At 50.6% G+C, this 23,764-nt stretch overlaps 1 pseudogene; it reads left to right on the forward strand.

Annotated features, from left to right (window-relative positions):
• The first annotated feature begins 336 nt into the window (after positions 1–336).
• LOC120866360 lies at positions 337–1,004 on the forward strand (annotated as a pseudogene).
• Positions 1,005–23,764: the final 22,760 nt, after the last annotated feature.

Raw genomic sequence — 23,764 nt, forward strand, 5'->3', positions numbered from 1 at the left:
AGGGATTAACACTCACTTTGGGGTATGCACCAATTAGCTATTGCTGAGTAACAAAGCGCTCCAAAATGTAGTGACTTGAATCAACAGCTGTTTTGTATTTTCATGATTTTGTGAGTCACCAGTGTGGGCAGGTATCATCTGGAATTGCTCAGAGGATATCCTGCCCAGTGTAATCAGATCACTCATAGGTGTGCACTCAACTATGCCTCTGCCTCTCTCTCTCCAGGAGGCCCGTCACTTTCAAGAGGGTCAGCCTGGGCTTTATGCTGGCAGAAGAATTTGCAGCAACAACAAGTAAGGTAAGGCCATTCTCTAATCGCACAACTGGCCTTCAAGATGGCGCCAAAGAAAGACAAGAAGCTTAAGAAGTCAACCTGGAAGTTCAATTTAGATCTTACTCATCCAGTAGACGGAGAAGACAATGGCACCCCACTCCAGTACTCTTGCCTGGAAAATCTCATGGGCAGAGGAGCCTGGTAGGCTGCAGTCCATGGGGTCGCTAAGAGTCGGACACGACTGAGCGACTTCACTTTCACTTTTCCCTTTCATGCATTGGAGAAGGAAATGGCAACCCACTCCAGTATTCTTGCCTGGAGAATCTCAGGGACAGGGAAGCCTGGTGGGCTGCTGTCTATGAGGTCGCATCGCACAGAGTCGGACATGACTGAAGCAACTTAGCAGCAGCAGCAGCAGCATCCAGTAGAAGATGGAATTTTTGATTCTGGAAATTTTGAACAGTTTCTACAAGAGAAACTTACAATGAATGGAAAAACTGGGAATCCTGGCAAGGCTGTCCACGTTTCAACACTTCAAGAGTAAAATCACAGCAGTTTTTGATAAACAGTTATCCAAAAGGCATTTGAAATACTTTACCAAGAAATAAATTCCATGAAAAGAACAATCTTTGTGATTGGTTTGGTATGGATGCATCTGACAAGGAGGCTTCCAAACTTCATTACTTACAAATTAGTAAAGATAAAGATGGATCCGAGTCTGAGGACTAGATGAAGCTATCTCATATAGGGATGCTAATGAGATGCTTTATTTGCTAATAAAACAAATAAAACATACAAGAGGAACTTCTTGAAGTGGATCTTCACTTTATCAGTTTTTTAATGAATAAAAAAATTACTCTGTTAAAAAAATAAAAGAGCATTTATCATCTAGCAATAAATATTCAGTACATTTATATGTGTATAAATATGTCTTTAATATGGCATATTATAATGCTGCATACAAATGATATGCTTCAAAGTAATCGAGAGTGGGTGGGCATGGAGATGAAAGAAGATTGTGAGTTTATTGAGATTGATGGATGAGTGTATGATGGTGACTATATGACTGTCTCTACTTTTGCATGTGGCTGAAGTTCTTAATGATATCAAGTTCTCTTTTTAATGACTGGTTAATTTCCAAATTCCATTGGGTCCAATGACAGGACCCATGGGAAACAAGGGCACCCTCATCATTGTAGCTGCTTCCAAATATCATGTCCTGCTTCCTAAGGTGAAGAGGACTGAGGCAACATGAGGGGAGCTTTTCCATGCCCTCTGCTTCTTTCCCCTCTCTGGAGAGTCACGTGAAACTGAACAGCTTGTATAAGCCACGTGGCGGGTGAGTAACTCTGTCAGCCCAGGCATACCCCATACCTATGATTTTATTTATTAGCATTCACTTTTCTTCCTAGGTTATTTTGAAACTTGGGACACGGACCTCTTCTGGATGATAAATTGCAAACTATTGTAATAATTAAGATAAAGAAGAATAAGAAAATGGGGACTCGGGAGCCGTAAAGAGTGTGGGGGAAAGAGGCAGGGGCCTCCATGAACAGGAAGTTAACAGAGAAGGAGGAAGAGTAAATGAGATGAATCACATCCAACTGAGGTCAATCAACATTCACCGCATGCATAATGTGTATTGAACATTTGTCTGGATAGAAAAGGGGAAAATGTTAAAGTAAATGGGACGTTATTCGTCCTCTTAAAGTGCCTACTGCCATTTATTCACTCAAAACATGTATCGGAGTGCCTACTGCATGCCAGGCTCTGTTGGAGTCTAGATGATAATGAAAAGATGATTTAACACACTTTCCCAATTGGCATTAATGAGGGCTGTTCCAGTTGTAATAATACATTACAATTCAAATCAGCTTTAAGCAGAAACGAGAATTCACTGGCTCGTCTAACTGGAAAGTCTAGGGGTGGCTTCAGGCGCATCTGGATCCAGGTGCTCTGGCAATGTTGCCAGGAACCTGTCTCTCTCCATCTCTTGGATCAGCTTCCTCCTGTGTGGGCATCATTCCCAGACAGACTTTCCCACTGGCAGCAACAAGTTTACATCCTACCATGTTGGCAGCAAATGTCCCAGGATTGGGGCTCTGTGGAACAGTGTGGCCCAGTGCCCGTTCCTGGTCAGGGAGAAGGAATGCTCAGATGGGCCAAGCCTAGATGGAGGGCCTGGCTTTGCAACTGGGGAAGAGGCTGGACCTACTCAGCCTCAGCACAGAAAGAGAAGTTTCCCCAAAGGATACTCACAGTGCAGCCTCTGCGGGGAGGGACGATGGAGAGTGGCTGAGCAAAGCAATCAATGCTCTCCCAGGGCCTTAGAGTCATTCATTCACCTGCTGCTTTCACTCAATAAATCTTCACTGAGTGAGTGCAGTGTTTCAGACTCTAGTCTAGGTGCCGGAGATACCCACAAGACAAAGGCACTGGGATTGTGTTCCTGAATTGAGGACAGAAAACAAAGATATCAGCAACACATTTGTATTTAAGTTACAGATCATGGCGTCCCGTGAAGCAAATAACACTGGAGACGCTTCAGAAGATGGGCTAGTGGGGAAAGCTCACTGCGATGGCTTGTGCAAGCTGAGACGGGGAGGCTGAAAGGAGCCTTGAGCCTCCCATGTGCATAGCAGGCGAGTAGACAGACACCCTGTCCAGCAGGACAGCAAGTGTCCTGTAAAATGGTCAGGATCCCTCCCTTTGGACATCAGGGAGGAAGCAATGAAGTCCTCTAGAGGGGCTGAGGAAGGGCAAGCACAGGGCGGGGTCAGGAGGCTTTGCACAAACTCTTCTGTTGCTGTTGTTATTTAGAATCGGACACGACTTAGCAACTGAACAACAACAACAATCCTTTTTTTTTTGGCCTCAAGGTAAGGCATGGGGCATCCTAGTTCCTCCACCAGGGATTGAACCTGCACCAATTGCAGTGGAAAGATGGAACCAACCACTGGACAGCCAGGGAAGTCCCCGCACGGTCACTTAAACTAAGTCTTCAAAGATGAGTAGATACAAGGTAGGTCATGAATGAGAGAATTGTAGGCAAGGGGATCAGGCACGTTTGAGGAAGAATGAAGCTCAGCCTAGTGGACACTTGGAGTGACAAGGGAGAGGCTGGGCTCACCGGCTAGTGGTTAAACAAGGCCTTGATTGCTTTGTTAACCACCCCTATCTGGTTTGAGTGAATGAGTCTCTCTCCTTTTTATCCCCCAACAACTAACACATCTTGATGAAGCCAGATAGAGGACGAGGGGAATACCAAACAGAGTCAAGCATGACCTCTGACCTCAGCTTGCTGGCTTGTGGAGTCTGCTAATGGACTGTGAGTGAGACTCACCTTGACTCTGCACTGGAAAAAGGCTTGAATACAATCTAGGGCAATTTTCTAATCGGGCGGGGCACTGAGATTCAGAGAGGGCAGGCACCTCGAACAAGGTCACACAGAACAGAGACCAGAATCAGCCACTCCCCTAGCTTCTGGGCAAATGAGGGCTTTACCCCTGGGACCCTCCACCTTGAGGTCCTATTTCTATCCTCAGGACTCCTGGTGCAAGCCCAGGTTGTTAACATATGAAGAAGGGGTGGAAACTCCCCAGCCTTTACCTCCCCAAGTCCAGTTCCTGCAACTTGACCCCGATGTCTCAGGGTCAGACATTCCCCCCCAGCCCACCTCGAGTTGGTCGGTCAGTCTCACAGTGCAGTGCTGGGGACTGGACCCCAGCTTCCCACAGAGAGAATCATTGCCTCCTTTACTCTAAGCAACCTAACCTCTCCGCCCAGGGTGCTGTTCAGAGAAGCAGGAGTTGAACTCAGCTCCCCCAGGGTCATTTTCAGCAACTGAAGATTCTTCCAGGAAGCCCTCCAGGAAGGTTGTTTGTGGACTGCATGGGGTTTACACCGGGCAGGGGACTTAAGGGTGAGCTATCTGGAGGCGGGAAGCTGCCATGGCCAGAAACGTGAGCCTGGGTCCTTTCCTCTCTCTCAGCCCTGACCATCGTGCCCACCTCCACTCTTCCTCAAGTGGCTGCTTCGAGTGATACATAGGGTGAGCAGAGCACTTTGCAAAAAATCTGGAGGCCTTTTTGCCTGGCTCTGCCTTGGGCCATTTGCTCTGCCTCTCCAGGCCTCCCTTCCATCATCTCTAATAGGGATGCTTACATGTTTACACATGTACCTTTCTCTTAGGCAGTGCTGACAACAATCACTGATTGCTGGAGGCCCCGAAGCTTCCCAAAGGCCATCAGTCATCAGGGTCTCTGTGCAATTGTGAAATGGGGCCTTTATCTTTAATTAAAAATGGGTTTGGTTAAGAGTTGGGACTGTGTCCTCTCAGCCGGGAGATGCTCCCAGACCATCTCAGAAGCAGTAGGAAGGAGCCATCAAGACTAGCGTGGCCAGATCAAACACAGACCCCCCACTTAATCTAGATTTTGGAAAAACAATAAATACAATTTTTTTAGTAAGTACATCTCAAATCTTCCATGCGGCATTCTTATACCAAAACCATTTATTTACTGTTGATCTGAAATTTAAATTAACTGACCATCCTGTGCTGTATTTTAAATGGACAGCCTACAAAGCCTACTGTATACATATACATATATATACACACTACATGGAACTCCACTCAATGTTATGAGGCAGTCTGGATGGGAGGGAGATTTGGGGGAGGATGGATACACGTCTATGTGCGGCTGAGTTCCTTCGCTGTTCACCTGACGCTATCACAACATTGTTAATCGGCTATGTGTGCTGTGCTTAGTCGCTCAGTCCTGTCCGACTCTTTGCAACCTCACGGACTGTAGCCCACCAGGCTCCTCTGTCCATGGGGATTCTGCAGGCAAGAATACTGGAGTGGGTTGGCATGCCCTCCTCCACGTTGACCAGCTATACCTCGATAAAAATTAAAATATTAATTAATTAGTTGACCATCTTGTGTTTTTATCTGCTCAGGCAGAGCCAGGCCCAGGTGATGGAGGAGGGGTTACAGGACACACTAGCTTTAGGGGGTTTCCCTGGTGGTCCAGTGGTTAAGACTCCGCACTTCAGCTGCAGGGTGTGTGGGCTCAATCCCTGGTCTGAGCACTAAGATCCCACATGCCAGGTCGCAAAACCAAAAAAAATAAGGGAAAAAAAGCACCTGACTGCATTTCCACCCCTCCCCTCCCAGCCCTTGTCCTGCCCCTGTGTGGTCCTCCCTGCCATGGTGCTGGGAGAAGGGAGCAGGGAAGGAGACGTGGGGAATCCCTGCCTCCCCCCATCACCGCCAAGAGCAACGGCAGGGGTGAGAAAGCGCTGGAAAATAAGGCAGAGAGACAGGGTCTTCCTGGAGGCTGCCTGCTGCTGCAGGAGTGGGCCGGCAGGGGTGGACGGAGGGGCCACGGAGCCCCAAGTTAAGACCGTGGGCCCTGTGTGCTGGCCCCTGAGATGGCAAAGCTTCTTAGAGGTAAATTATCTCCCTGCGAAGCAGCGCGAACCCCAGCAGAGACAGAGCAGAACAAAAGCTGATTACTGCTGACAAGCTGGGGTTTTTTTTAAGCCCTTCTAGTTCTCACTCTCTTAAAGACCCATCCCTGCCGTCAGTCGGTGTGGCCTGCGAGGGGGTGCTCAGGATGCCGGAACACCCATGATAATCACCTTGTTTTTATTCCGTCTGAGAATGAGTGCCACGGCTGAGAGGGCAGCAGACGCCAGACTGAGCCCTGGCCCCGGAGAGACGGTGCTGGCAGATGCGTCTCCCGCGCCCCCCTCCCCCGCCAGCAGAGCTCATTCTGTCTCCTTTCAGGATCCCTGCACCCTCATCCACACTCCTGCCCTGGCCCCTGCTGTTCCCCACACAGGCCCAGTCCTCACTGACCTCGCCGTGCTCAGCAACCAGCTCCCCAGGCCTGGTGGGGGGCTGTTTAAACCTGCCCCATCCAGGCACTGTCTTCTCAAACAAGCCCCTTCGGGTTTCCCAGGGGCCTTCCCTGCACAGAGCCTTGCATGACTGTTAAGGGCTAGGAGGGTCCTCAACCATGAGCTTGCACCAAGGCAGGGATCCCTGACATGCTCATAACCTGACAAGGGGCATGGCCCACCCCACTCCTACAGCCTGGAAAGGACATCAAGGAGAGCCAGGAAAGGGGGGACTCAAGGGAACTTGAGCTTCAGTGTGTAAGCGGTATGGGGGGATGGGAGGGGTCAGAAACTATTTCGGAGAACTGGCAGCAGAGATTAACAACTTCTCTCCCTGTTGCACTTAAATTTTCCCCCCGGTACCTTGATCCGTCAATCCTGTTTCTGCTCCCTGGGGCCTCCTAGAGCAAGTCCAGATTCTTTCTAATAGGTGAAGACTCTGCTGAGACTTCTGAGACTTTTCTTCCTCAAGTCTGTTTCCTTCAACTTTGTCCCAGAGAGCTCAGGGTTCACCCACCTCCAGTTGGTCAGAGTCCATCTCCAAGTGCTGTACCTGGGACTAGACATGAGGTTCCCACACAGAAAGGTTTTTTTCACCTCCTTGACTCTGAGCACCATACCTCTATTAATGCAGCCCAAGATTTTACTAATTTTTAGCTAAAGCTTAGACTGAGTCCCAGACACTAACTCAGTCACAGTGAGGGAAGAAAACTCCCCTCCCCCCACCCCGCCCCAGAGTCATATATTTGAGGAATCACAAACAGGAGGAGAAACTTCAAAGCCCTGAGTTTGACAAGTATTCTTTTTATTTTTGCACTTATTTTTCATTATTTTTTTAATTGGAGTATACTTGCTTTACAATGATGTACTAGTTTCTGCTATAGAACAAAGAGAATCAGCTCTGTGCATACATATCCCCTCCCTCTTGGGCCTCCTTCCCATCCCACCCTCTTCCCACCCTCTAGGTCGCCGCAGAGCCCCGGGCTGAGCTCCCTGTGCTATACAGCAGCTTCCCAGGAGCTGTCTCTTTCATACACCATAGTATGCACATAGCATGTTACTCTCTCAATTCGTCCTCCCCTCCCCTTCCCTTACTGCAAAATTTCTACTTCATCTTTCTACTTTCTGACACCTAGAGCTCTTCACCCCCACCCTTCCCCCCTCTTCCTTTCCTTTTCAGCTTCTTTTTCACCTCTTCTCATGCCAACATCAAATACCTACGTGACCTTGGGCAAGTCACTTTGCCTCTCTGAAGCTCTCATTTCCCCATCTGAAAACGGCAGTAATAATCACTGGGTGGCTTACTTCCCAGAGCCTGCGTGATGACTCCATTGAGATCATTAATGGATGAGAAAGTACTTTGCGAACTATTCAACACTGCGCAAATGAAAGACATTATTTATTTATTTATCCATTTGTTTATTAATCTTGCACATGACCCTGTGCTGAGCATTCCATAAAGGGAGAGAAATAAGCAGAGCTGAAGACTGGCCAGACAGAGCTTGAACCCTGCAAGGTCAGAGCCAGAGAGGGATCTCTTAGGGAGCAGAGAGCATACCCCCCTTATTTTACAGATGGGGAAACTGAGGCTTCTCTAGTATAAATACCTTATGTGTGGCAAATTGTTTCTAAGCACTTGGGGGCATTCACTTATTCAGTCCCTCAAAATTGTATGAAGTAGGTACTATCACGACTCCATTGTAAAAGATGGGTAAACGGAGGCACAAGCAGTAGCATAACTTGTCCCAGGACATGTACCTAAGGGGAGCAAAATGAGAATTCCAGTCTGGACAGGTTTGCTCCAGAACACGTGCCCTTCGGGACCACGCAGGGTCAGCCGGTGTGTTGGGAGCAGAGGCTGTGGGCCAAGCTGTTTGCATTCCAGGCTGTCCCCATGGAACTGGGACTGGCCACGGAACATAGATGGGGCCGGAGGGTAGCTTAGGCTAGCCTCATCCCATGATACCCACCATTACCTTGAATTCCTAGGTATCTAGGATTTACGGCTCTGAGTCAGAAAGGGGAGGCTTGCCAAGAGGATAAGAGGCTTCTAGAAATGGAGAGGCAAAAGAGCAGAAAACAGTCTCCTCAGAAGGTGGGGGCAGAGGAAGGGCACCCATGAGGATGCTGGCAGGTGGGTGGCAAGGACAGGTATGGAGATAGGTACTGTTTATTCAATATCACCCCCACTTTACAGATGAGAAGATAATGGCCAGTAAAAGTCAAGCGTCTTGCCCAGTATCATAGGCTCAGAGCCAAGGCCACAACCCAAGGCTCTTGACTTTTAGTCCATAGTTTCTTGTGGCTCAGGTGGTAAAGAATCTGCCTGCAGTGCTGGAGCCCTGGGTTCAATCCCTGGGTTGGGAAGATGCCCTGGAGAAGGGAAAGGCTTACCCACTCCAGTATTCTGGCCTCGAGAATTCCATGGACTATACAGTTGCAAAGAGTTGGACACAACTGAGCAACTTTCACTTTCCTTCCATTTTAAAACCCTGAAAGCTATTTCTGGTCTATTTTAGGGAACTTTCCAGAATATGAGATGCTGAGGCCAGGATATGTGACTGGTGACACCTTGGGCATTCATATTCTAGAAAGTTCCCCAAAGCAGATTAGAAATAGTGTTCAGGGTTTTAAAGAGGGAGGGTCTGTGGACTCAAGGGGCTTCCCTGGTGGCTCAGACCGTAAAGCATCTGCCTGCAGTGCAGGAGACCCGGGTTCGATCCCTGGGTCGGGAAGATCCCCTGGAAAGGGCAATGGCAACCCACTCCAGTACTCTTGCTGGAAAATCCCATGGACAGAGGAGCCTGGTGGACTGCAGTCCATGGGGTCACAGAGTCGGACACGACTGAGCGACTTCACTTCACTTCACTTCACTATGGACTCAAAGCCAACAGTCTTGTGTTGTGGCGTTGGTTCTGAGCCTGTGATACTGGGCAAGTCACTTGACTTTTATTGGCCACCATCTTCCTATCTGTAAAATGGGGATGATAAATCTTACCTGTTTCATCAGGTTGTCCTAGGAGCACATGAGTTTCTGGTTCTGTAAGTTTGGCGATGTAGGAAGTGCCATGAGCACTGACTAGCACAGCGAGGGGATCTGGGATGGGACGGCTAGGGAAAAGGGGAGGCATGGGGAGTGGTCGTGTGTCTGAGCTGACCCATGGGACAAGCACCTTAGACTTGGAAACCCACTACTGCCTCCACTGCACTGACAGCCCTGCTCCCTGCCCTGAGCTCACTGTCAAAAAATGCTACAATGGGCTGCGCTAGATACAGAGCTCCAGGACACAGGGAGGCAGGATCCCTGGTCCTCGTCCATTTGGAGCCCGGGTTGTGAGCAGACCAGTGACACACGGGAGCAGGGGGTGGCTAAGCTGGCACAGGAACAGAAGCCCTCAAGACCCAGATGAAGGGAGTGCAGGTGTTTCTCCCGGAGAGGAGAGGACACGGGGCATGCGAATCCTCCTCTCCATTCAGGGCTCCTCCCGCTGCCCCCACCCCTGACTCCCTGTGGTCCAAGCCGCCAGCGGCCTGCCCATCTGACCCTCAGCTCCACACTGGGCTGGATGATTCAGACCAGCAGCCAGTTATGAGGTCAGATGTGTAGCCAGAGTCCTCAAGGAAGGGTCAAGAATACATCTCAGCCACAAGGACCCCCAATGCCTTTAGACAGACCTGTGAACATCTTGCAATGCAGGGCCTCTTGGGAAGATGGATAGATGGAGGGATCATGCTCTACTCCTAGGTGTTTAGTAGTTCTCCATCGCCTGCTGGAAAGAGCCAAAGCCTCTTTCCAAATAACTCTAATATTTTTCCTAAACTCACCCTCACCACTTCTCAATGCCCCTTCTCTCCATCTTCTCCTGTTGAAACCCTACCCATCCTCCAACATCCTTTGGTATTAGAAGGATCAGAGTCTGAATCCCAGCCCTATATCTTAATAACAGCATCACCCGGACTAGCCATAGACCCTTCACAGGCTTCAGGGTCTGCATCTGTGAAGTGAGGATGAGTGAAGGTTAAAAGTATGGTTTCAAATAGCACCTCTCAGGACTTCCCTGGCAGTCCAGTGGTTAAGAATCCACCTTCCAATGCAGGGGACACAGATTCGATCCTTGGTCAGGGAACTAAGATCCCTCATGCCACAAGGAATATCAGCAACTAAAAGACCCGGAGCAGCCAAAAATAAATAATAAAAACTAAACCAAAACAAAGTAGCCCCATTCAAACTCTGATGTGTGTGCACTCAGCAGGGGATCAGGTTACCCATTTGCATATCTAGCAAGTTCTTCGTGATGCTGGCACCACTGGCATACTTGGAGTGACTTGGATTTGAACGCCTCACCTAAAGCCTAGCAAATAGCATTGGCTCCCTGGCGATGGGGTATGCAGGAGCACAGTCTGATGGATGGAGGGCCCAGGAAACTTCTGGGGGTTTCCAGGTGTCACCTCAGTTCCACCAATCCTGGCAGTTTTTAAACACCAGTTCAGTTAAGTCAGTCAGTCATGTCCGACTCTTTTCAACCCCATGGACTGCAGCACACCAGGCTTCCCTGTCCATCACCAACTCCTGGAGCTAACTCAAAATCATGTCCATCGAGTCAGTGATGCCGTCCAATCATCTCATCCTCTGTCATCCCTTTCTCCCCCTGCCTTCAGTCTTTCCCAGCATCAGGGTCTTTTCCAATGATTCAGTTCTTTGCATCAGGTGGCCAAAGTATTGGAGCTTCAGCTTCGTCATCAGTCCTTCCAGTGAATATTCAGGACTGATTTCCTTTAGGATTGACTAGTTAGATTTCCTTGCAGTTCAAGGGACTCTCAAGAGTCTTCTCCAACACCACAAGTCAAAAGCATCAATTCTTTGGCACTCAGCCTTCTTTATGGTTCAACTCACATCCATACATGACCACTGGAAAAACCATAGCTGACCTTTGTCATCAAAGTAATGTCTCTGCTTTTTACTATGCTGTCTAGATTGGTCATACCTTTTTTTCCAAGGAGCAAGCATCTTTTAATTTCATGGCTGCAGTCACCATCTGCAGTGATTTTGGAGGCCAAGAAAATAAAATCTGTCACTGTTTCCATTGTTTCTCCATCTATTTGCCATGAAGTGATGGGACTGGATGCCATGATCTTAGTTTTTTGAATGTTGAGTTTTAAGGCAACTTTTTCACTCTCCTCTTTCACTTTCATCAAGAGGCTCTTTAGTTCCTCTTTGTTTTCTGCCATAAGAGTGGTGTCCTCTGCATATCTGAGGTTATTGATATTTCTCCCAGCAATCTTGATTCCAGTGTGTGCTTCATCCAACCCGGCATTTTGCACGATGTACTCTGCATATATGAGGAAGGAAATGTCAACCCACTCCAGTACTCTTGCCTGGAGAATTCCATGGACAGAGGAGGCTGGCAGGCTGCAGTCCATGGAGTCACAGAGAGTCGCACACGACTGAGTAACACACACACACACACACACACACACACATACACTGCATATAAGTTAAATAAGCAGCGTGACAATATACAGCCTTGACACCCCCCTTTCCCAATCTGTACCCAGTTTCAAACATGCTGGTACTTTATTAAAAGAGCAGTTCCACATGCTCAGCCTTTTTATACAAATCAATTTACAAGAACCTCAGCAATGGCCTTCAAGGGACCTCCTCCGTTAAGCTAATAAATATTACCTTCAGGGATAAAGGAGATAAGATGATGAGTCCTGAAAGGGCAGACTGAGAGGCAGAGTGGGGGAGCACCCCCACTTTGCTTTGGTGTTAAGGAAGAGGAGTTGGGGGCGGCTCTGAGAACACTGTCCCCAAACTTGCCTGTCTGTGCATCCCATAGGCAGCCCTGTGGTCCGTGTAAGAGGGATCCTGGAATCTAGCCCTGCCATGGGACTTGGGTGCTGGCATCTCACCTCTTGGGGCCCCAGTTTCCTCGAAGTGACAACTTGAGGGGCACTCAATGGTTTCTACATCCTTCTCTGTGTTGTAATCAAGTGCTGCCGGTGGAGACAGGGGGCAGGGGAACTAAAACTCAACGAGAAAAACTCTCACGGTAAACTAGATAGAGACAGGATACACAGCACCATAAAAATCAGAGTAATTTACTATGAAACTACATTCTGGTGTGTTTTGTGTTATTCTCCCATCAGAGCCACAGAACCAGCCCAAGTCAACAGCACGGGCAGGAGCCGAGCAGCAAAGGAGATTGTGTCCCTCCCTCAGCACCAACTCGGGACGAGTCACCCCCACCTGTCTCCAGGGAAACAGGCAGGACCAGGTGGGCAAATTGGCGTCCAGAGAACCAGGGCACTGCCTCCCTCTGGCAGGGGAGGCTGGACTTGGCTGAGCCCAGGAGGGAACCTGAAAGCTGGGGGCCTCATCCAGGCCAGGCTAGAGTGGGTCCAGCCTCTTAGGAGGATCTAAACAGAGTCGGCTGCCCATCTCACGCCCTGCAAACACAGGCACCCCTGGAGTGAGGCTGGTCTCAGGGGCCACTGGCAAACCGTAAAAAAAAAAAAAAAAACCAGAGACTGGGGTTCTAGTCCTGCCCTATCTCACCAGCTGGGCAATGGGGTCAAGTTGCTTGAATTGCTTGGGCTTCCCTGATGGCTCAGATGGTAAAGAATCCGCCTGCAATGCAGGAGACCGGAGTTCAATCCCTGGGTTGGGAAGACCCCCTGGAGAAGGAAATGGCTACCACACTCCAATGCTCTTGCCTGGAGAATCCCATGGACAGAGGAGCCTGGCGGGCTATAGTCTGTGGGGTCACAAAGAGTTGAACACGACTGAGCAACTAACACTTTCACTTTCTGAACCTTAGTGTTCTCATTTCATCTGTAAAATGGGGATAGTTCCACTCAGCTCATAGGGTAGTGGGGGAATTAAATGAGATCATCTATGTCAAGGGTCTGATCACCAAGAAGCCCAGGTCACTAACTCAGGCCTGTCACTCGGGGAGGAAGCTGCTCTCCCACACTCTGCCTCCACGCCCTGCCCTCCACCTGCTCCATTCCTCCCCCTCTGCTCTGCTTGATCACAAAGCCCAATAACAAAGACAGCGATGATTACAGTAAGTAGGGCCAGGCTTTCCTTAGGCACGTGTCTCACTTGAGCCTCACAGCAGTGTTCACCCGGGTGTATTCAGTGAAGAAGCAGAGATGTTGAGACACCTGCCCCAGATCACACAGCAGTGAGGCTGGAGCTGGGCTCACCTATGGACCGAGGCCTGCCTGATCCAAAGTCTGGGCTCTTAACTGCTTCCCTCCACTTCCTCTGCTGTTGTAGAAAAAATATGTCCCAGAGTTCCAGATCCTAGCTTCAGCCCTGCCCCTAGCAAACCTGTGACTTGGGAAGTCACTCTCCTCCCAAGCTGCAGTTTTTGGATCCTTAACAAGGTGGGGAGAGATCTTTATGGGCCGTCTGGCTCTGATGTTCTTTGACTCTAATGAGTTGGGGAGTAAAGGGGAGGTTTGGTTCTCCACCCCAAAGGTGATGACTCTGTCAGAGGAATGACAGCCAGGCCAGGGGACACCCGCCCGGCAGCCTCATTACCTCTTCCGAGGACAGGCTGGCGCCTCGCCGCTCTGGTCCTGAGCTGCTTGGCCACGGCCCTGTGACAGAAACTAGTCCCCGCATAACTGCGGCGGACAGGACTCTCTGATCTGGCTTTGGATGTAAATCTCTCACACGTGCTCGCGCTCTCTTTCCCACTCGCTTCTGTTCCCCAGAGTTTCTGTGATCAAAGTGCCTTTACCGTAAGTCTCCCAGGGCTGGCACTGCCTGGGAGGAGGAGAGAGACAGTCTGACAGTCTCCAGCTGTGGAGAGAGATCCCAGAGAGAGTTCCCAGACTCTGCCTGCCTCTCAGGCTGACTGCGGAAGGCTGGGGAGACCAGGGACCCACAAGAAGGAGCTGCCAGTAGGTGGGAACAACAACAGGTGAGGACTAGGGTTTCGGGCTCCCTTTAAAATGAAGACCATGCCCCGCCAGCTGATCTCCAATGTTGAACCAGAAAGTGATTCTGGTGTGGTCCCCAAGAAGCATCTCAGCCTGGCCAAGTGATGCAGAAAGAGGAAGGACCTCGGCTCTATCCTGCCCCCACTATTACCAACCTCCCTGACCCCCGTTTTTCATTAATCCAACTGGGACAGTAGAAAGTAGCTCCTTCCTTGACTGGCTGTGATGACAAAGCACACACAAAGGATTTAAGGCGTGGGCAGAGCAAGGGTGCAGCCAGTAGCCATCCCCATCCTTACTGTCCCCTTGTCGAGGCCTAAGCTTCTAATGTCTAAAAGGGGGTTAAAAGGTCCACCTGTTAGGTGGGAAAAAGATGTTAAATAGCAAGGGTGATGCACAAGGTGCTTCGTAAGTGCAGCCCCCTTCCCCGCCCCTCCCAGTCTTGGTTTCTTGTTTTTTTCATTTTTATTTACTTTTGGCTACTCTGGGTCTTCATTGCTGTGCAGGGGCTTTCTCTAGTTGCGGTGAGCGGGTGCTACCCTTTGTTGCGGGCTCAGTAGTTGTGGCTCATGGGCTTTGTTGCCCCTCGGGCATGTGGAATCTCCCTGGGCCAGGGATCAAATCAGTGTCCCCTGCATTGGCAGGTGGATTCCCAACCACTGGACCAGCACGGAAGTCCCTGAGTCTCAGCTGCTGCATCTGAGAAAGAGCTGATGACTCTGATGCCCCGGACAGCCAGGGGCAGAGGTGGCAGGTAGTATATGTGGCAAATGCCTGGCACTTAGGAAGCACCCTCAATACACACGAGCTTCCTGTCCCACCCTCCCCAACGCCCCTCCCTCCTGGACTTCTACGTCTGGGCCATCATAGGATTTACTGTTGGTGGTGTCCAGACACTCAGGGCCACCGCGGAGCGCAGGGGGCATGAGGGAACTGGGTAGCGCCATCCTTCTCAGCCACCAAGCGTTATGACTGCACAGGGACCAAGCTGGTCAGGGCCTTTCTCTCCTGGCTAAGTGGCTGTTGGCCCATCGGCTGCAGAGTGGAGGAATTCCAGCCAGGAGAAAGAGCTGTAGGTCTCCTGCTGCACATGGTGGCTGCGGCAGGAGCCGCTCAGTGTCATGCGTGGGGCCCACTCCCAGCAGATAAGCAGGCCCATATATCTCCGTCAGAGACTCCCGCCCAAGGGCAGCGCCATAAATCCCAGGGTGGGAGCCAGCAAACAAGCGGGCCTGCCCCTCCTTGGCAAGTATCCCTCCTCCCGGGGCCCGGCCGCTCTGCACGTAGCGGGCCCAGGGACCGGGCAGTACTACCTCTGACCCATCAGGAGCCCCAGGAGAGGGGCCGCTTTCCCTCTCCCGCTGACTCAGACAACTGCCTCTCTCCCACCTGCCCCTGAAGCCGGGAGTTTAATTCTCCCCCTGCACCAGGATCTCTCTCGCTTCTTGGAATGGTTCTGTGGCTGCCTGCCTGCCTTCTCTAGCTCGTCAACCCTTCCCAGCCCAGGAGAGGAGGGAAGCAGGGGTGGGGGAAGGCGGGGGTGGGAAGAAGGAGAATCCCAAGGGAGAGGGGAGCAGGGCTGGAAGCCCAGAGTTACAGACTCCTTCTGCCTAGATGTTCCTGTCTGTACAATGGGTCTCCACTGTTTACATTTTTACGTATCTATTTCTCTTGGCTGTGCTGGGTCTCTCTATTCCCATATGCAGGTCTTCTCTAGTTGTGTGCAGTCTTCTCATTGTCACAGCTTCTTTCGTTAGGGAGCACAGGCTCTGGGAGCACGGGCTCAGTAGTTGTGGTGCAGAGGCTTAGCTGCTCCAAGGCACGTGGGATCCTCCAGTACCAGGGATGGAACCCACGTCCCCTGCATTGAAAGGGAGATTCTTAACCATTGGACCAGAAGAGAAGCCCCTCTCCATTCATTGTTTTCAACAGGTATTTACATGTAAGGCCTTGTTCTGAATGCTCTGCCTAGCCATCACGAAGACAAGACTGTGTGCTGAGCAAGCTTGCCTTCTGCTGAACGTTCCTGGTAAACGTTGCTTACCAGAAACGCTGAGGTAAACACGTGGAAAAGCTAGATTATTTCAGATAACAACGGCTCTGAAGCAAATGGAAAGGGTGGGTCTGGGGTAAGAACACCACTTCAGGGAAAGGTTTCGGGGAAGTCTTGGGGCTGAGGTCTTAGTGATAGGAGGAGAAGCCCAGTCAGGACATAAAGGAAAAGTATGGCAGGCAGAGGGAACAGCAATGCAAGGTCCTGAGACGGGAAGGAGCTTAGCATGTCAGGCAAAAAGGAAGCCAGTCTGCTGTGTCTGGGATGTGAGGGTGGTGTGGTGTGAAATGCAGAGAAGGAAGCAGAGGACGGATCACACAGGGCTTTGCAGGCTGTAGACGGCGGGGTTAGCAGTATGGATTTTATCTGTAACAGGAGCCATGGGGAGATTCTGAGTTGGGGAGGGCCATGATCTGATTACCTCTGGTATAGATCTGCAGAGAATAAGCTGAGGGGGACAGGAGTGGAAGAGCTTGGTGTGGAAGGAGGCCCCATAATAGGTATGAAGATTTGATCCAAATGAGTTTAGCGAGGAGGCAGGGAGAATGTAGCTTTGAAAAGGCAGACTCAGCAAAGATGAGCCAAGAACCACCGCCACTCCCACCCTGCCAGGGAGTAGCTAGACCAACTTTTTCATGGTCTGTTTACAATTAAACAAACATTTGTTGAGCACCTTCTCTGTACCAGGCAGTGGGGAATCAAATAAGAATAAGATGTTATTTAGGAACAATTATTTCAGGCAAAGAAGCCTCTGGGCAGCCCTACCCAGAGAAACCAAGGAGGGCTTCCCAGGAGAGGCAGCTGTCTGCCAGCATTTCCGGGTGGGGGCGGGGTAAGAACGCACAGTAGGGAAACCCCAGACAGTTAGACCCAAAGCCTGGACTGGAGTCCACTCTGCCAGGCACTTTCAAACACCAGCCCACGTGGAGAGGCCCATGTGGAGAAGTGCGGTTTCTCTGGTGACAACCAGCTTCACCCAACAGGCAGATTCCAGTCTGCAGCCTTGGAGTTTCCAGCTGAGGCCCCAGACGTCTCGGAGCAGAGAAAAGTCATCCCCTCTGAGTCGTGACCCAACTCCTGATCCGCAGAATCCATGACATAATAAATGGGTGTTTTACTCCACTACACTTTGGCATAATTCGTTACACAGGCAAGAGTAACTGGAACAGCTCCCCACTGTCTGCCCTTGTTACGGAGCCCAAGTTCTTGACAGCACATGCTGAGATCTCCAGGACTGGCCCCACCTACTTCCAGGCTCAGGTCTCCCCTTCTGTTCCTTTGCCTCTGAAACAGCTTGAGTTCGGGAACAGGGCACCCTGTGCTCCGCTCCCCGACCCCCTCCCCATCTCACACAGGCTCTCCCTCTAGTCCAGTGCCCGCGTTCCTCCTCAAGTACGCGGGCTAACTCCACCTCCAAGTCCCACCTGGATCCCACTTCCTGCGGAAGTCCTCGATGCCGGAAATCCCTGGGATACCCTCCACCCTCAACCCGGCGATATCACTCATTGCTCGGTCAGTACCTGCCCACATTCCCTCCCTCAGCTCTGGGAGGTGACAGCTTTGTCTCTTTCAGTGGTTTATCCTGAGCCTAACGCCTGGTTCATATTCATTAAAGAAATGCACCTCTGAGTATGAGAATGAGTTCATCCTCCCTGGGCCTGACCAAGTACACACCAGGCATTTCCTGAGCCCCTCCTGTGTGCCCAGCTGGGTGCAGAGAACACCCATCGGCTTCTAAGACACACTAAGTCTGGAGAGGGCTGCCAAGAAAGGAGGAAGCCGGTAGGAGGAAAGTCAGCAGGACAGCTGCCACCCAGGGAGACTTCCTGGAGGAAGTGGTACTGTAGCTGGGTCCTGATGATGGAGAGGGGAAGGGGACAGTTAGGGAGACAAAAGGAACTGCCTAAGTAAAGTCTAAGGCAGTCCTGCCCAACAGGCTGGTGCAGGGACCACACATGGAGGAGCACCAATTTCAGAGGCAAGACCGGGACCGAGAAATGGCTCAGCACCAGGGCATCTCAATGAGGAGAAGCTGACTTCACAGGGGAGAAGCCAGCCTGTATGCCAGCATACAGTCCCTGAGAAAGTGCAGAGGGCAGCTGTGGGAGCAGAGAATGGAGAGATGCACGGGGGCGGGAGCTAGAGTCTAAGAGACAGAATAACCAGACAGAGGGCCCTTCCCAGAGGCCACAGCGCCCCAGACAAGGCAGAGCTACCCTCAGGCTACAAAGGCCCATGGTATCTGGGTTTCTAGTGGGCCGGGTGACCTCTGTGGCTCCCAGGCTGGTGCAGTAGCTCCCATCCCTTTGAGATGTTGATAGAGCTGTGGACCCTCCCTCTGAAATGTCCCTGTGCATACGCCTTGACACACTGACCTGTCCATAGATCCCAGAATCATACCCCAGTTAAATACTAAGCAGCCCCTTAGGCAATGGGGCTCTTCACTTAGCTCTTGCCACGAGTGTCATGGGGGCCGCTGGCGTCTCGGATGGGACACCCTGAATCCAGGGCCACTCACTGCAGGTACTTGGGGCAGCAGGGGAAGGGGAGCTTTTCCAGAGTTTGCCTGAAGGCAGGGCGGAAGCCTGGTGGGAGGAGTTAAGGATTCCTGGGGATTCAAGCTGCGGGGGAAGGGAAGAGGGGCCAGTAAGGCTGACGCAGGCCAAGGGAGGGCAGGGGACATGGGGGTCCCGAGAAGAGCACTGGGTGCCTGTCAGAGGAGGAGAACTCAGGTGCCTCTTGCCTCAGTTTCCCTGATTGTGAATTGGGAAGATGCTCCTCCCATCCTTGCTTTATCCCCTGTGGGACCCAGCGAGGAGGACTGAGATAAAGCCCACCATGTGCCCCAGGCCCTCAGAGAGGAGCACTGGATTGACGCTCATATACATACAGAGTCAGCTGAACTGCAAGGGAAGTGGGTCTCCTTGAGGCATCCAGCCTTCCAGGGAGAGAGATAACGGGCAAGAGCGACAACACTGGCAAAGGAGGCTAGAGAGCGTCTGGAGGGCTTTCGGGAGATAGGAGGGGAGAAAAGGTTGCTAATATGAGTGGGGGCAGGGGGAGCAGAGCTGCTCCTGATGCCTCAGTAGGGCCTTTGAGCTCAAATCAGGCCTTCCTCAGGGAGAGGCGTATAGGGATGTGAAAAGCAGAGGGAAGAAGCTGAGACAAGGCGATAACTGACAAGTTGGGCATCTCTAACTGGTTTCCGTCCCTCTGAAGACTTCGAAAGCAGGGGTGTGGGGCAGGTGAGAGGCTGCATTTGGGTATCAGACAGACCCAGCCTCACCCTACTCTTGCTTACTTCATGACCCTGCTCAGCCCCTCGTCCCCTCTGAAGCTCAGAGAAAAGAAGCCCCCCCAACCATGGGGGTGTTTGGGACATGCTGGCGCCCATCTATTCCCAGCCAGTGTGGCTCTGTGCCTCTGACAGATGAGAGCAGAGATCAGAGGCCATGTGCAACCCCACAAGGGTACGGAGGAGGAAACCAAGGCATCGAGAAATCAGAAAGACCATCTGACTCCAGAACCCGTGTTACTGCTCCCAGCTGCTAGTTATTCCGGGGTCCAGAGTGGATCACTGGGGTCAGAAGAGCAAAACTGGATGGTCGAAACATGAGGAGGGGGGTCCCTCCTCACAAGCAGATCAGGGCTCTTGGAGTACACAGCCATTGTGGGGGTGCAGAGGGCCTCGTAGATATCAAATGGAGGGATGCTCCATAAGAGGCTCTTACCCGTTTATAACAGGAGTAATCTATGAGGAACCCACTGGGTGCCAGGCCTTTGACTGATGAGAGGTAGCTCACTGAACCCACACAACTATATGAAAAGGACTCATTATCCCTTGTGCAAGGCACTCAGTAAGGTTAAGTAAGTTGCCTCTGGTCACCCAGCTAGGAACTGGCAAGTCAGAGTTTGAACAACAGTGTGTCTACCTCCCCGCACCTGCTTTCCCTTGGCCTGCACTGCCTGTAGACAGCATGGTCTACAACACTTACGCAGGATCCTGCCCAGATCTAGAGTGGATGAGGTTTAGGTCCAGGGCAGGGGGAGACCACAGGAGGAGTATTGCCCTGAGGAACTGATCTCCAGAACCAGAGGAAGAGAGCAGGAGTCAGCACCTCTCTGGTCTCAAGGAACAAACCCTTACTGCACCTTAGGAAGGTCTCTCCCAGCAAGGGGCTGGCCTCTGGCCCTGGAGGACTATCTGCCTGGCCTGCCAGTTAACCATCAAGCATCGCTGGGTCTCTGGCTTCACCCTGCCCAGGAGCGCCTGGCAGCATTGGCTTTGCTTCACATATTAATTTTTCAATCTGATAAAAGCTGTTTGTCTCTCTGCTTCTCTACCCTGCTGGAGAGAGGCGCATCCTGAATCCTGACCCTTGGGGGAACAAATGCTGTTTAAAAACTCATCAGCCTTCAAATGAGGCTCAGGGCCCAGGGCAGGAGCTTGTCACCTGGCTCTGAGCCTCAGGCTGTGTGTCAGCAGCCCCAGCCTTCATGAGCAGAGGGTCCAGATCAGTATCAGGTAGCTGACATCACTTAGTTGTCTCCTGACTTCCCCCATCGCCCCACAGCTCAGCGGTCCCGGAGATCTGCCCATTCTCACCCTGGTCCACTACGCCTTCTAGGGATGCTGGTATCTCTGAGATGCACACCTGCCACCTGCCTCCATCACCATGGAGCTTCACTCATACATACATTTGTTCCTTGGCTTACTCAACACCTACTGTGTGCTAGGATCTACCGAGTGCCAGCACCCATGCTAGACGTTGCATATGAACATAAAAGATGTAGTTTCTGGTTTTGATGGGCTCACAGTGTAGTGGGCACACTGTGGGAGTCAGCAGACTTGTGACTGAACCATTTCAAAAAGATGCGAAGGTTAGGACACAGTCAACCCAGTGGCCTAGGGAGGTGATGGGAGGTGTTGGAATGTGTGCCCGAGCAGGGAGCTATGAGTTCAGTCTCAAAGGATGGATAAAAATGAGACACTTGAATTCCACCCTCCCTATTTTCCACTTGTTGAAATTCTACTTAACCAGCAAAGCCCAGCTTCAGAATCCCTCTCTGATCCCTTTAACCTGAACCAGTCCCAATTTGACCTGTATGTTCTCCACTTCCCTACAACACATGCTTCTACTCTTTTTAGAGCTCAGGAAAGGATGCTTGCAAGGCCCTTACCTATGGCCATATTCACTGCATCACACTGCTCAGGACTGCCATTCCCAGAAAGGTAGGTGAAAATAGCAGCCCCAGGAGTTCTGCAGTGCACAGCCTGCACAACAGGACATGGGAGCCCTGCGGCTGTGAGTGATTTTTCTTCTCAGCGTCAGCTCCGCCATCATCCCCACAGCAGAATATCAGGTTAGCCCTCATTTTTGCCACTCTGTTCCCCACCCACCTCTCTGTTTGTTCCACACTACCCAACAGGCTCCTCTGCTTCCTTCCTTTCTACCTTACCTCAGCTTCCAGTGGTTTGTGCTGGTTACGGCTAACCATGTTTAAACTGATGATTGCAACAGTTCTGCCCAATCCATGTTTTCAGGATTCTCCTCCAAGCGTGATTTCAAGAAATATATTGATTCTTGAAATCAGGGAGTGTCAGCACGTGTGTGCAGATTCTAAGCGGAGAAGAGGAGCAACACCATGGATTATCCCCTGTGTGCCAGCCACCATGCTAGCTGCTTCACGTAACCAGACACAGGTTATTTTAAGGGAAGAAAGAACACTATTTCTGCTTCAGTGTTGGAGAGCAAATGAGAGCGAGCAAGGCTGGAGGCATTCATGAATGTGCATGTTGACTACATATATGTATTAATATCTGTGCCTACTAAACACATCACACTCTATCTTCTCCCTCCAGCAAACTCCCTCTTGGAGTGTCCTTCGGTCTATCACAGTGATGGATGCATGAGTGGACTGAACAAGACAAATGTGGGTTTGAGCCAGTCAATTAACCTCTCTTGACCTCAGTGTGAACGCTATAACGGGAAGCCCCCGAAGGCTGCCCGTCCCACATGTTTCACAAGATGCCTGTCACACCGTAAGCAACACATCTTAGCAACTCGTATCATCGTTTAGATTCCAGTGTCTCTCCTGGTTGGACTTTCCACATCAGCTCAGTGTTCACATGAGCAGGGCAGTGTGTGTGATGGCAGGAGCTGCAGCAGCCCTGATGGCACACCCATCCTCTTGGATCCCAGCAACCTGGCCGGCAGGAGTCAGCCCAGTGCCAACTATCCTGGAAGGTCCTAGCTGGGACTCTGGTTCTGCCAAGTCCACTTTTCACAGAGCCGCTTCAGCACCAAGGGAGGAGAAATAAGCCAGAAGCGTTTACACAGCTCCCACTAGGTGCCAAGAGGGTGAACGGACTAATGTTTTCTAAACAGTTCAAGGCAATCAGGTGAAATTCCCTAAATAAATACAATTCCCTAACGGATTCACAGCTGCAAGGGAGATGTCATTCAACTGACTATTTAACAAAGCTGTTTAAAGAGGGAGACTGCGAGGATCATGTTTTATGTATTAGCCGTGAAAAATTCTCTTTAAAATTTGTCTCAGTCATCTGAACGCAGGAGTTCCGATAAAGCGCCAAGTTTTATGATGTATGTTTTACAAGCATTTGCCCACACTCACATCCTTCTCTGCTTTTCCCCTCCCCCCGACCCCCAGCCCTGGCCAAACCCTCCAGAGATACATTTAATCCTCTCCCATCCCCAAAATGTTCTAAAGCAAATATGCGGTATCATTTTTCATGTGTGCGTTAATAATTCAAGCTTCACACCAAGTTTTCAAACTGAATTGGCTTCCTAGGCCGATGTGGAAATGTCTGGGTCAAATATACTTTAAAGAAAAATTCCTTTAATTAGTTTCTTTTGAATACAACACAAAGGCCTAGCTTGATAGCAGGGCAATTTATTGCCAACTTGACACAGCTTCCATGTTTATCAGTTAAATGATTCTGTTGCATTAGAAATAGGACATCTCGGCTTCGAAGGACCTTGCAGTCTTGTATATTTGCTATTCTTCTCTTGCCTGCTTCCTAGGAGGCTCTGGGCCTTGTTCTCTCTGGTTTGAAGGCAGAGAGCAGCCTAGCCAGGAGACCAAAGTAGTTTGGCCAAAGTCGAAGTAGAGTCAGAACTCAGATCTTGCTGTGTCAGCTGGCTCTGTTGTGTTGTCACTCCGGCCTGAGTTTTCTCATCTCTTAAATGGGAATAAGGATGACACATCCTTGGTAGGATCAATGTGGAGACATAACTGAGATCATGAATGTCAAGGATCAATGTGGAGACATAACGTGATCACGAATGTCAAGTGTAGTGTTCTGCATGAAGTCAAGGCTCAATAAACTAGGGAAGATGATGACAATCCTCGCTATTAGTCTCCTCCCAAGGTGTCCTCTCTCCATTCCAGAAGGTCTTGCATTAAAACCCCTCCCAAGGCCTTTCCCATGATACGGAAGGAATCTATCTTCTTAAAGGAATAGACAAGCCTCCCACAGCTCTGTCCTCTGGCCCAGTGCTTCTCAACTGTTAATATGCACACCAGTCTCCTGAAGATCTTGCTAAATGCAAAT

Source organism: Oryx dammah, unplaced genomic scaffold (genome assembly GCF_014754425.2).
Source record: "Oryx dammah isolate SB20612 unplaced genomic scaffold, SCBI_Odam_1.1 HiC_scaffold_8, whole genome shotgun sequence".
NCBI lineage: Eukaryota > Metazoa > Chordata > Mammalia > Artiodactyla > Bovidae > Oryx > Oryx dammah.